We start from the raw sequence: 11,003 nt of genomic DNA on the forward strand, positions 1-11,003 counted from the left end.
ACTTGGCTGTTTGAGTACACTTATCACTATGGCCTCTGGCCTGGATACATGTTCTGATTCCATTGGGAAGAGTGACACAAAACCTTCGTATCCTCTCCTGAGACTAGATGAGCAACAACTATTGTTATTGAAGGCACTAGTGAAGTAACCAAATAAACCACATTTCGAGTAAAACACAAAAAAATACAAATATACTGAAGAAAACAACATCGCAACACCAAGGAGGAGTTCGTAAGCGTGTTTCCACATCTGAAAGATGATATCTTTTCAAATTTCGGGCCAGTCGCGTAAGAGACGCTAGTAGCGTCACTATGTGGATGCAAATCAGGTTTGCTTTAAATTCACGCTGTAACAGTCGTGAGCGTTAGCTGCCTTTGAGATTGGACGTCGTGATTTAATGTTAGTCACGAATGCTTTTAAGGCGGCAAAGACGCCATTAGCAAGACCTCACTCAGTTTGAACGAGGTCATTTAATAGGGCTACGAGACGCTGAATGTTACTTCTGCGATACTGCAGAAAGACTTGGCAGGAGCCGCGCGGGATTAGCTGAGCGGTCTTGGGCGCTGCAGTCGTGGACTGTGCGGCTAGTTCCGGCGGAGGTTCGAGTCGTCCCTCGGGCACGGGTGTGTGTTTGTGTGTTTTTCATTAGGAAATTTAGGTTAAGTAGTGTGTAAGCTAAGGGACTGATGACTTCAGCAGTTACGTCCCATAAGATTTCACACACATTTTGAACTTGGCAGGAATATGGTGATTGTACATGATTCCCGGCAGCGGTGGTGATGGAAATGTACGGTCGCAAGAAGACCGGGGTGGGGACGGCCACTACCGCGAGGTAAGACCATCGTGTTCAGTGTATAGCTCTGGCGCATCGTACTGCATCTGCAGCAGCAATGGCACCATACTGGCACAAGCAACTGTTACAACTCGATTACTTTAAGCACAGCTCCGAGCCATACGCCCTGTAGCTCGCATTCGACTGACCCCAAAACACGGTCATTTGCGACTTCAGTGCAGTCAAAACAGAGCTCACTGGAGGGCAGGATGGAGATCTATTGCGTTTTCTAATGAAAGGTGGTTCTGCCTTGGCCGTGTGTTGGTTAGGAGCAGGCCAGTTGAGTGCCTGCTACCAACTACCTGCATGCTAGGCACACTGGACCTACACCTGGAGTTATGGTTGGTTTGTAGGGGGTAGAAGGGACCAGACTACAAATGCTATCGGTCCCTTTTTCCACGACCATGAAACACCCATAAGGAACAAAAACGAGCAACGGAGATGACAAAGGACGACACAGAACAAGAAACACATAGACAAAGACCAGAAAAGAGGAATTAAAAACATACAGAGTGTTACAGTGGTTGGCCGACCATGGAAACAAAAAAAGGAAAAGCCAACTACCAAGATACACACTAAAAACCTCAATCTAAAACCGTAGGCCAAAGGCCAGACTCAACACAAAAAAAGAGCCAAACCCTCAGATCGACCGATAAAAGCCCCCTGCTCAAATAAAACTCAAAACTAAGCCAGCCATTGCAGCGTCATCCATTAGAAGTGCAGGGAGCGTATCAGGCAGCGCAAACGTCTGCCTGAGGGCAGCTAAAACCAGACAGACCAACAAGATGTGAACCACTGTCATCGCTGATCAGCAGCGACATAGAGGTGGGCTCCCACGGCGCAACAAATGGCCGTGCGTCAGCCAGGTGTGGCCAATGCATAGCCAGCAGAGAACAACTGAGTACTTGCGAGAGGCTCACGAGGAGCGCCACACACCTGTAGTCTCCTTGATGATCCAAAGTTTGTTGGGGAAGGCAGGGTGCGCCATTCATCACCCCAAGCACCAAGGACTTTTGTCGCAATACTGACTGGAGATCATATTCCGGAAGGCCAATCTCCAGAGTCGGTGCACTGATAGCCTCTTTGCCCATTGTGTCAACACCCTCATTACCTGGGAAGCAGACATGAGCCGGCGTCCACACAAAAACCACGGAGCAGCCGCAACAGGCAAGAGTATGGGTGGACTCCTGGATAGCCATCACCAGACGAGAGTGAGGAAAACACTGGTCGATAGCTCGTAAACTGCTCAGGGAGTCACTACAGATAACAAAGGACACACCTGAGCAGGAGCGGATATACTCTATGGCTCGAGAGATGGCTACAAGCTCTGCAGTGAAAACACTGCAGCCATCCAGCAATGAGTGTTGTTCAGATTGTTCCCCAAAAGTAAAAGCATAACCAACTCGACCAGCAACCATCGATCCGTCGGTGTAAACTACGACAGACTCGGGAAACACGGCAAAGATAGAAAGAAAGCGTCGGCGGGGGGCCCCACGAGGGACTGAGTCTTTCAGGCCTTGTGCCAAATCCAGCTGAAGGCACGGGCAGGGCACATGGGAGAGGGAAAAACTCAAGCCCAAAGGGAAGAGACCAGACGCGAACTGCAAGCGGACACCCTGACCGGGGCCGCCGTTCAGGAAGATGGACGACCCAGTTGGGGATCAGGAGATGGTAATTTGGATGCCCAGACAAGCTACAAACATGTGCGGCATAAGCGGCCAGTAGTCGTTGGCGCCAGATCCGCAACGGAGGGACACCAGCCTCCACAAGTATGCAGTTTACAGGGCTTGTGCAGAAAGCTCCAGTTGCGATTTGGATCCCGCAGTGAAGTATGGGGTCAAGCAACCGCAACGTGGAAGGCGATGCCGAACTGTGATCCACGCTCCCATAATTGATATGGGACTGAATCAACACCTGGTAAAGTCGGAGAAGGGTAGACCGATCAGCACCCCAACTGGTGTGACTCAAGCAACGCAGAGTGTTAAGATGCCACCAGCACATTTGTTTAAGCTGCCGAATATGAGGGAGCCAAGTCAACAGAGTATCTAAAAGCAATCCCAAAAACCGATGCATTTCCACCACAGCAAGAGATCCGCCATCAAGATAAAGCAATGGTTCAGGGTGAACAGTGCGACGCCAGCAGAAATGCATGACAAAAGTCCTGGCGGCCGAAAACTGGAAGCAGCACGTTGCAGCCCAAGACTGCGCCATGCGGATAGCGCACTGCAGCTGCCGTTCAGCAGCTACAATTCCATTGGAGTTGTAGTACAGGCAAAAGTCATCAGCATACAAAGAAGCTGATACAGACGTTCCCACAGCTGCAGCGAGCCCATTGATATCAACTAAAAAGAGGCAGACACTCAAGACACAGCCTTGCAGGACCCCATTCTCCTGGTCTCAGGAGGAACTATGGGAGGAACTAACTTGCATCTGAAGGAATGAAGCGACAGAAAAGTTTGAATAAAAATCGGGAGTGTGGCCCCTAAGTCCCCACCCATGAAGCATGGTGAAGATGTGATGTCGCCATGTTGTATCATACACCTTCCACATGTCAAAAAAGATGGCAACCAGATGCCAATGGTGGGCAAATGCCGTATGGATGGCAGACTGCAGGCAGACCAGATTATCGGTGGCAGAGCGGCCCTGACGGAAACCACCCTGAGATGGAGCCAGAAGGCCCCCAAGACTCAAGCAGCCAACTCAACCTCCAGCTCACCATGTGTTTAAGCGACTTGCACAGAATGTTGGTGAGGCTGATGGGGCAGTAGCTCTCCACCTCCAGTGGGTTCTTGCAGTGTTTCAACACTGGTATGATGATGCTTTCCAACCCATAGTGATGGGAACTCATCCTCATCCCAGATACGGTTGAAAAGGCTGACGAGGAGTCGCTGGACACACACTGAGAGGTGTTTGAGCATCCAACAGTAGATGCGATCTGGCCTGGGAGCCATATCAGAGCACTTTAGAATTCCCACTCACTGATGAATGGAGCATTGTACGATTTAGGATGGCATGTATGGAAGGAAAGGCTCCAACACTCCAACCGCTCTTTCAAGGAGTGGAAGGCCAGCGGCTAATTCGTAGAAGTGGAACTCTGAGCAAAATGCTCTGCCAAAATTCTGCAATCGTGTCTGATTCAGTAGAGACGGCTCCATTCAGGGAAAGCAAGGGGTGCTGACAGGGGTCTGATAGCCATAGAGTTGCCTAATCTTGGTCCAAACCTGCGATGGAGAGGTGCAGATGCCAATGGTGGAGTCATACCTTTCCCAGTACTCCTACTTCCATTGGTGAATAAGGAGTCAGGCTCAGGCACAGAGCCACTTAAAGGCAATGAGGTGCTCCAGTGACAGGTGCCAGTTATGACGTTGGAAGGCCTGCCTGCGATCTCTAATCGCCTCAACGATCTCAGGTGACCACCAAGACAAAGTCCTCTGCCAAGGGGACCCAGAAGAACAGGAAATTGCTGATTCTGCTGCAGAAACGATGCCGGTGGTTATCAAGTGAACCACCACATCAATGGCGTCATGAGAAAGAGGCTCAATAGTGGCAATGGAGGGGAACAAGTCCCAGTCAGTCTTATTCAAGGCCCATCTGGGGAGGCGCCCAAAAGAGCGACACTCCAGCAGTGACAGAAAGATCAGAAAGCGGTCAGTACCGCACAAGTCATCATGCACACTCCATTGGACAGTTGGTAGAAGGCCAGGGCTGCAGAACGAAAGGTCAATGGCTGAGTACGTGCCATTCGCCATGCTGAAATGTGTGGAGGCACCATTATTTAAGAGAGAAAGGTCAAGCTGTGCCAACACTTGATCAACGACAGTGCCTCGGCCTGTCGCCACCGATCCACCCCATAACAGGATACAGGCTTTAAAGTCGCCCCGTTACAGAAAGGGAGGCGGCAGTTGGGCTATCAGTGCAGCCAATACATGCTGTGGGACATCACCATCCGGTGGAAGATAGATACTGCAGACAGTAATAGCCTGAGGCGCCCACACCCTAACAGCAGCAGCCATTAAAGGTGTTTGAAGAAGTACACACTCGCTATAAAGAGAGTTAAGGATGTAGATGCCTGATTCTTACAATAACTCCGATAGCCACACAGACCAGGGGTTTGCATTGCCGGAAACCAAGTTTCCTGGAGAGCAATGCAGAAGACAGGGTGAAGGCTGATAAGTTGTCGGAGCACAGCATGGTGGTGGAAAAAACCGGCGCAATTCCACTGGAGGATAATATGATTGTGAAGCTGGGAAGGCACTGAACATTCAATGAGGTGGTTTACGCTTCAGGGTCACCTGCTGCCACTGACTGTTTTCCTGAGGAGGCAGTATCCATTGCGTCTGAGAGTCCGGCGAGATCCAGATCCTCAGCAGACACCAGAATCTCCACATCCTCAGATGCAGAGTTTGTAGGTAGCGGTGGGGTGGGTGCCACTGCAAGTTCCTTGGTCTTAGGGGTATTCTTCTTGGACTTGTCTTGCTGCTCCTTGGGTTTCCGTGGCTGGGAGGGCTTCACTGAGAGTCTCCAGAACAGAGGAGGATCGTGAAGCCCTATGACCAGCTGTTTTTGGGTACTTCCGCCACTGGTGGGCGTGACTTTTCCCACTGGTGGAAACCTGGGAAGGAGGCGACCCAAGGGACACCTTCTGAGCGAGGGGAGTCAAAGAAGGTGGACGCTTCTCCAGCTTAGAAGTGGGGATGGACGTCCCTGATGGTTGAGGGGGTGTTGCTCTCAAATTAGGTGGTGCAGGAGCAACAGGGAGGGAATTGCCCTACACCATCAAGGGGGCAAGTATAGTCTTCTGGCTCTGAAAGGTGACTGGGGTAGGTGGAGCTGATGGGGCTAGAACAGTTGTAGCAGCGCCATAAGAGGTGGTCCTACGAACAGGATGGAGGCATTCAAACTTCCGCTTAGCCTCAGTGTAGGTCAGTCGGTCCAGGTCTTATACTCTATGACTTTCCTCTCTTTCTGTAAAATCCTGCAGTCTGGCGAGCAAGATGAATGATGCTCTCCACAGTTGACACAGATGGGAGGCAGGGCACATGGAGTATTAGGATGTGATGAGCATCCACAATAACGACATATGAGGCTGGAAGTACAGTGAGAAGATATATGGCCGAAATTCCAACACTGAAAGCACTGCATTGGGGGAGGGATATAGGGCTTGACATCACAACGGTAGACCATCACACTGACCTTCTCAGGCAATGTATCACCCTCGAAGGCCAAGATGAAGGCACCAGTGGCAACCAGATTATCCCTTGGACCCCGATGAACGCGCCAGACGAAATTAACACCTCGCCGCTCTAAATTGGCGCGCAGCTCATCAGACTGCAAAAGAAGGTCCCTGTGTAATATAATACCCTGGACCATATTTAAGCTCTTATGGGGCGTGATGGTAACAGAAACATCCCCCAATTTGTCACAAGCGAGTGATGCCTGTGACTGGGCAAAGGATGCTGTTTTTATCAAAATTGACCCAGCGCGCATTTTGAACAAGCCGTCCACCTCCCCAAACTTGTCCTCTAAATGCTCTACAAAGAACTGAGGCGTCATCGTTATGAAAGATTCCCCATCAGCTCTCGTACATACTAGGTACCAGTGCGAATAAGTGTCACTGCCAGCTTTAGCCTTTCGTTCCTCCCATGGTGTGGCAAGGGAGGGGAACGAGTTGTGGTCATACATCTGCGCATTGAATTGAGCCCTCAAATGCTTAGAGACTGCTGGTGGTTGGCCACCAGCAAGGGAAGATGTGCCATGCTTCATTGTGTGTCATCCGTCCTGATGCCACCCACTCCAACCAAGGGCTTTCCCCATGGGCACCACCCAACCACAGCAAGGGCCACCTGGCAAGATGTCCACTGGCGGGAGTCTCGATGCCCCAGGGAGATAGGCATCTACTACTTGGCATAAGTGGGGCGTTAACAGCGCAGGCAGCAGCAGAGCGATCCCTGTATTGTCAGGGGGCTACAACCAACAGGGTACATGGCGGCCCCACCATAACGAACTGGCTACCGTGCTGGATATCAGGTGCAAAGAAGTCCATGGTCGTCGTCGGCGCAGAAAGCGACACTGCGTAGTGCATGGCGGAAACCGCACCCAGGAACGTGTCCTCACCCAAGAGATGAAGAATGAGCAGGAATGCAATGCGACGACGAGAAAGGGGGCTGCAGATCTCAACGCACTATAGACATGACCCACCACGTAAGATGCCCTTCCCCAATTGTCTCGCTCTTCAGGAAAAATTGGAAATATGGAGGTCAAACCCGACAGGGTACCATCACAGAAAGGCCGAAAAGTGAGACACTCCTTTAAGTCGCCTCTTACGACAGGCAGGGATACCACAGGCCAAATCGAACCCCCGAACCCGCAGGGGGGCCTTGAGTTACAGTCTGGGGTGCGACTTCATATGACAGCAGCAGCACACTCTTGGTTACCCAACACACCCTGACTGCTATTTGTACGTCAGTCTGATAATTCGACCTGTTGTGCTGCCACTGAAGAGCAGCATGCCAGAGCGTGTTTTCGAATAGGGTAACACTCGATCGCCCACATACTGCAGTTGTAACATGCGCTATACAGTGACGACATGTTGCCTTGGCCTGCTCGATCACCAGATCTGTCTCCAATCAGCACATACAGGACATCATCGGACGACATCTCCAGTGTCATCCACAAATAGCATTAACCGTCGCTGTATGGACCGACTGGAAAGGAACTCCACCACAAACTAACATCCGGCACCTACACAACACAATGCATGCATGTTTTCACGCTTGCATTCAACATTCTGGCAGCTACGCCAATTATTAATGTACCAGAATTGCACAGTTGCAATGGCTTATCTCGCGCTTACATTAACGTGTCATTTGCAACGTTAATTACTTAAACATGTTATCTAGACAAATGCATTCCTTGTATTTCATTACTCTGCATTAATTATTTTTTGGTGTTCCGATTTTTTCGTGGGAAAAATTAAATAATCAGTCTTGTCTCTTCCCAACTTTATTTAGGTCTCCTATATACCGTAATACCTTATGATACTGTGAGGACCTCATATGTTTTCTGCAGTTGTAAATAATTCACCTTTACTGTACTGCGACACAGATGAATGAGCGCACTGCGTTAGTAGTGAAAAAGATCCTTGACTGCGTTTAGCTTTGTGGTTGACTTGCTAGTCTGTTCACTTGTGCAGTACTGGGGCATTCTTATTTAGGAAATAGTAGCGAGCAGTTGAGTTTTTCAGAGACTTGGGTCGGTTTTCTGTGTATTTGGGAGAAGCTGTGTGGAATAATTTATTATGGAGATGGAAACTCATTTATAATACTTTCTTGTTCTTTATACTGATGGAGAAGATTCTGGAGGAATTTTAAATGTAACGAAGATAAGCACAAAAACGAACTGTTTTAAACTTTCATGATTAATGTTAATTTGATTCTTTTGTTTTTTATTGTGTTACAAATTATGCAGCTGGTTGTAATGTCTGTAATTTTTGTAATGAGAGAATTTTGTAACTGTTAGAGTCTTATGTTGTGCAACCTTTTTGTCTATAATCAGAGTTTCATTTCTCTAGAACGATTTTCCTTAGGGTAAAACCCATCTCCATGATGCGTAGCGAAGTTGAAAAGATTTTGTAGTGGGTGGATTGCACCTGACGCCACTCGAAGTCACAGATTGTTTCTGACAAACAAATTTAGAGTAATTTATTTATCTTTAGTTGCTGCATCTGTTCATTTGTGTTTGGTTTCGAGAACGTCAGTCCTTCTGACACAAAAACAGCATGCTGAGGCAAGAGATAAGTCACTTTTATATCTCTGCAGATCTTGCCTTGCATTCATGTGCAAACTCTGTGTAGTCGTGATTTTTGGGTGTCGTGCTAGAAAGCAGGTTAATTTTCAGTGAAGATTGTTGGTAATTTCAAACAGTTATTTTGTTCCGAGTAGAGCAGTAATTTATTTTCGTGGATATTCCAAGACAGACCTTGTACTTCATATCATGCATTGTACATTATGTGCTCCGGTACTGAGTTTTAGTTATGTAACTTCCACCGAGCACACAATTAGTTTCTTTTAGTATTTAATTAGATTCGTTTTCTTTATTTCAAATTTTGCATTTCATGAAGTATAAAGTTTTATTTCACGACACTTTTCACATGCGTAGCACAGGGCCAACCCACGGTTAGTTTTGCCCAGCATTTGAATACGGTATCTAAGGTACACGTTACACGAGGAGGAAGTTTTTTGAAATCAACATATGTTCGGCTTTCTCACATGCAGACAATTTTTTATAGAAAGCTTATAACGTAACTAAACAAAGATTTATTGTGATGTATTGAATTTTAAAAAATTGGTCTTTCCTCACTTTTTAATAGGATATGACATAAATAAAGAAGTAACTAAAACAATAACTATTTGCCTTTTACGGGTTACTGAACAGTATGAATACTCTGAGAAGTAAAAAAATTGATACATATATCGAAGCTTATTAAGTTCACTGTGCTTCTCCTTCTGATTAAATGGATGTGTCGCCCGAAACAGCACTGTCACAGACGAATTACTATAAAATTCCAAGTCTAAGGCTGGTACAAACTTCTTGGCAAGCTTTTTAACAACTTTATGTTTCCCAATTTTAACTCGCAAAGGCGATTGACAAAGTTTTTACTCGGGAAAAGTAAATGTAGCTGTGGCTTTCTAAATGCCAGAATCATGATACATAAGTTGTGATAATGATGCACTACAGCGAACTATATGGTTGTGTTCGCCGGCCGCGGTGGCCGTGCGGTTCTAGGCGCTCCAGTCCGGAGCCGCGCTGCTGCTACGGTCGCAGGTTCGAATCCTGCCTCGGGCATGGGTGTGTGTGATGTCCTTAGGTTAATTAGGTTTAAGTAGTTCTAAGTTCTAGGGGACTGATGACCACAGCAGTTGAGTCCCATAGTGCTCAGAGCCATTTGAACCATTTTTTATATGGTTGAGTTCAGTGGAGCATTCAAAACACCTGTGGTCTGAAATGGTAAACTTCTCATTCTACCTAACAGCCACCCCTCCACGAGCATGTCATGCGACAACCTAAACAGGACATCACATAGGGAGGATCGTTCCCAAAAACGAGAAGTGTTATCGCCCTGGAGAGGATTGCTGCAAAAGCGGTAGAAACACAGGTTTTAATATTGGCTTCTGTTTCAGAATGTCGCGGCCTGACGCCCAATGAGATTTTATTCGAACTAACGTTCAAAATGGTTCAAATGGCTCTGAGCACTATGGGGCTTAACATCTGAGGTCATTAGTCCGCTAGAACTTAGAACTACTTAAACCTAACTAACCTAAAGACATCACACACATCCATGCCCGAAGCAGGATTCGAACCTGCGACCGTAGCGGTCGCGCGGTTCCAGACTGAAGCGCCTAGAACCGCTCGGCCACTCCGGCCGGCTTCAAACTAACGCCCTTACCTCTGATTATGATGGTCAACAACCGTGTTTCCCAAAAAGGCATGAACAAGGGCTCCAAGAGGTGAAAAATGCGTTTCTATCAAAAATGAGATAGATGGTATCAATAAAAATACTTACATACGGATCTTGATTCCCCCCCCCCCGCAAAACTTGAGTGTTGTTCAGAGAAACTGATGACACATGTTGGAAAAGAAAAGCATTCTCACCATTGCTCCAAGTAAATTGACATTAACGTTTCTAATAATGATTACTGTTATGATGATATGCTTGACATGGCCCCGCAGGCATTAACTGGGATAGATACCAGGAAAACATCAGACAGCGCCCGAAGGGCAATGCTTTGAATACGTGGAAGTTGTGGGGGAGGGGGGGGGGGGGGGTACGGGCAGGCACTGTTTCTTTAATAAAAGCCTTTTTTACTTTAAAATTTTACAACTTTATTAACTTTACTTTAAAATAGTAAGTGAACATTCGTTATGAACAAGATCCTCAATATAGTTTATTAATGAAAGCTCACGAAGTATTATTTTAACAGATCAACGAACAGCTCTCAGAATCAATTTACAACGCTTAAAACTCAAAATCCTTTTTTAAGCAAAGGAAAACATTACAAATTGCATAATGCAACGTTAAATAAAAGATTCTAACGCCACGAGGCAATACCAAAATTTTCGTAGATATCACCTGTGATCTCTGAAGGCGATAAAATATTGATCACGAAGTTTT

This window comes from Schistocerca cancellata, chromosome 7 (genome assembly GCF_023864275.1).
Source record: "Schistocerca cancellata isolate TAMUIC-IGC-003103 chromosome 7, iqSchCanc2.1, whole genome shotgun sequence".
Taxonomy (NCBI): domain Eukaryota; kingdom Metazoa; phylum Arthropoda; class Insecta; order Orthoptera; family Acrididae; genus Schistocerca; species Schistocerca cancellata.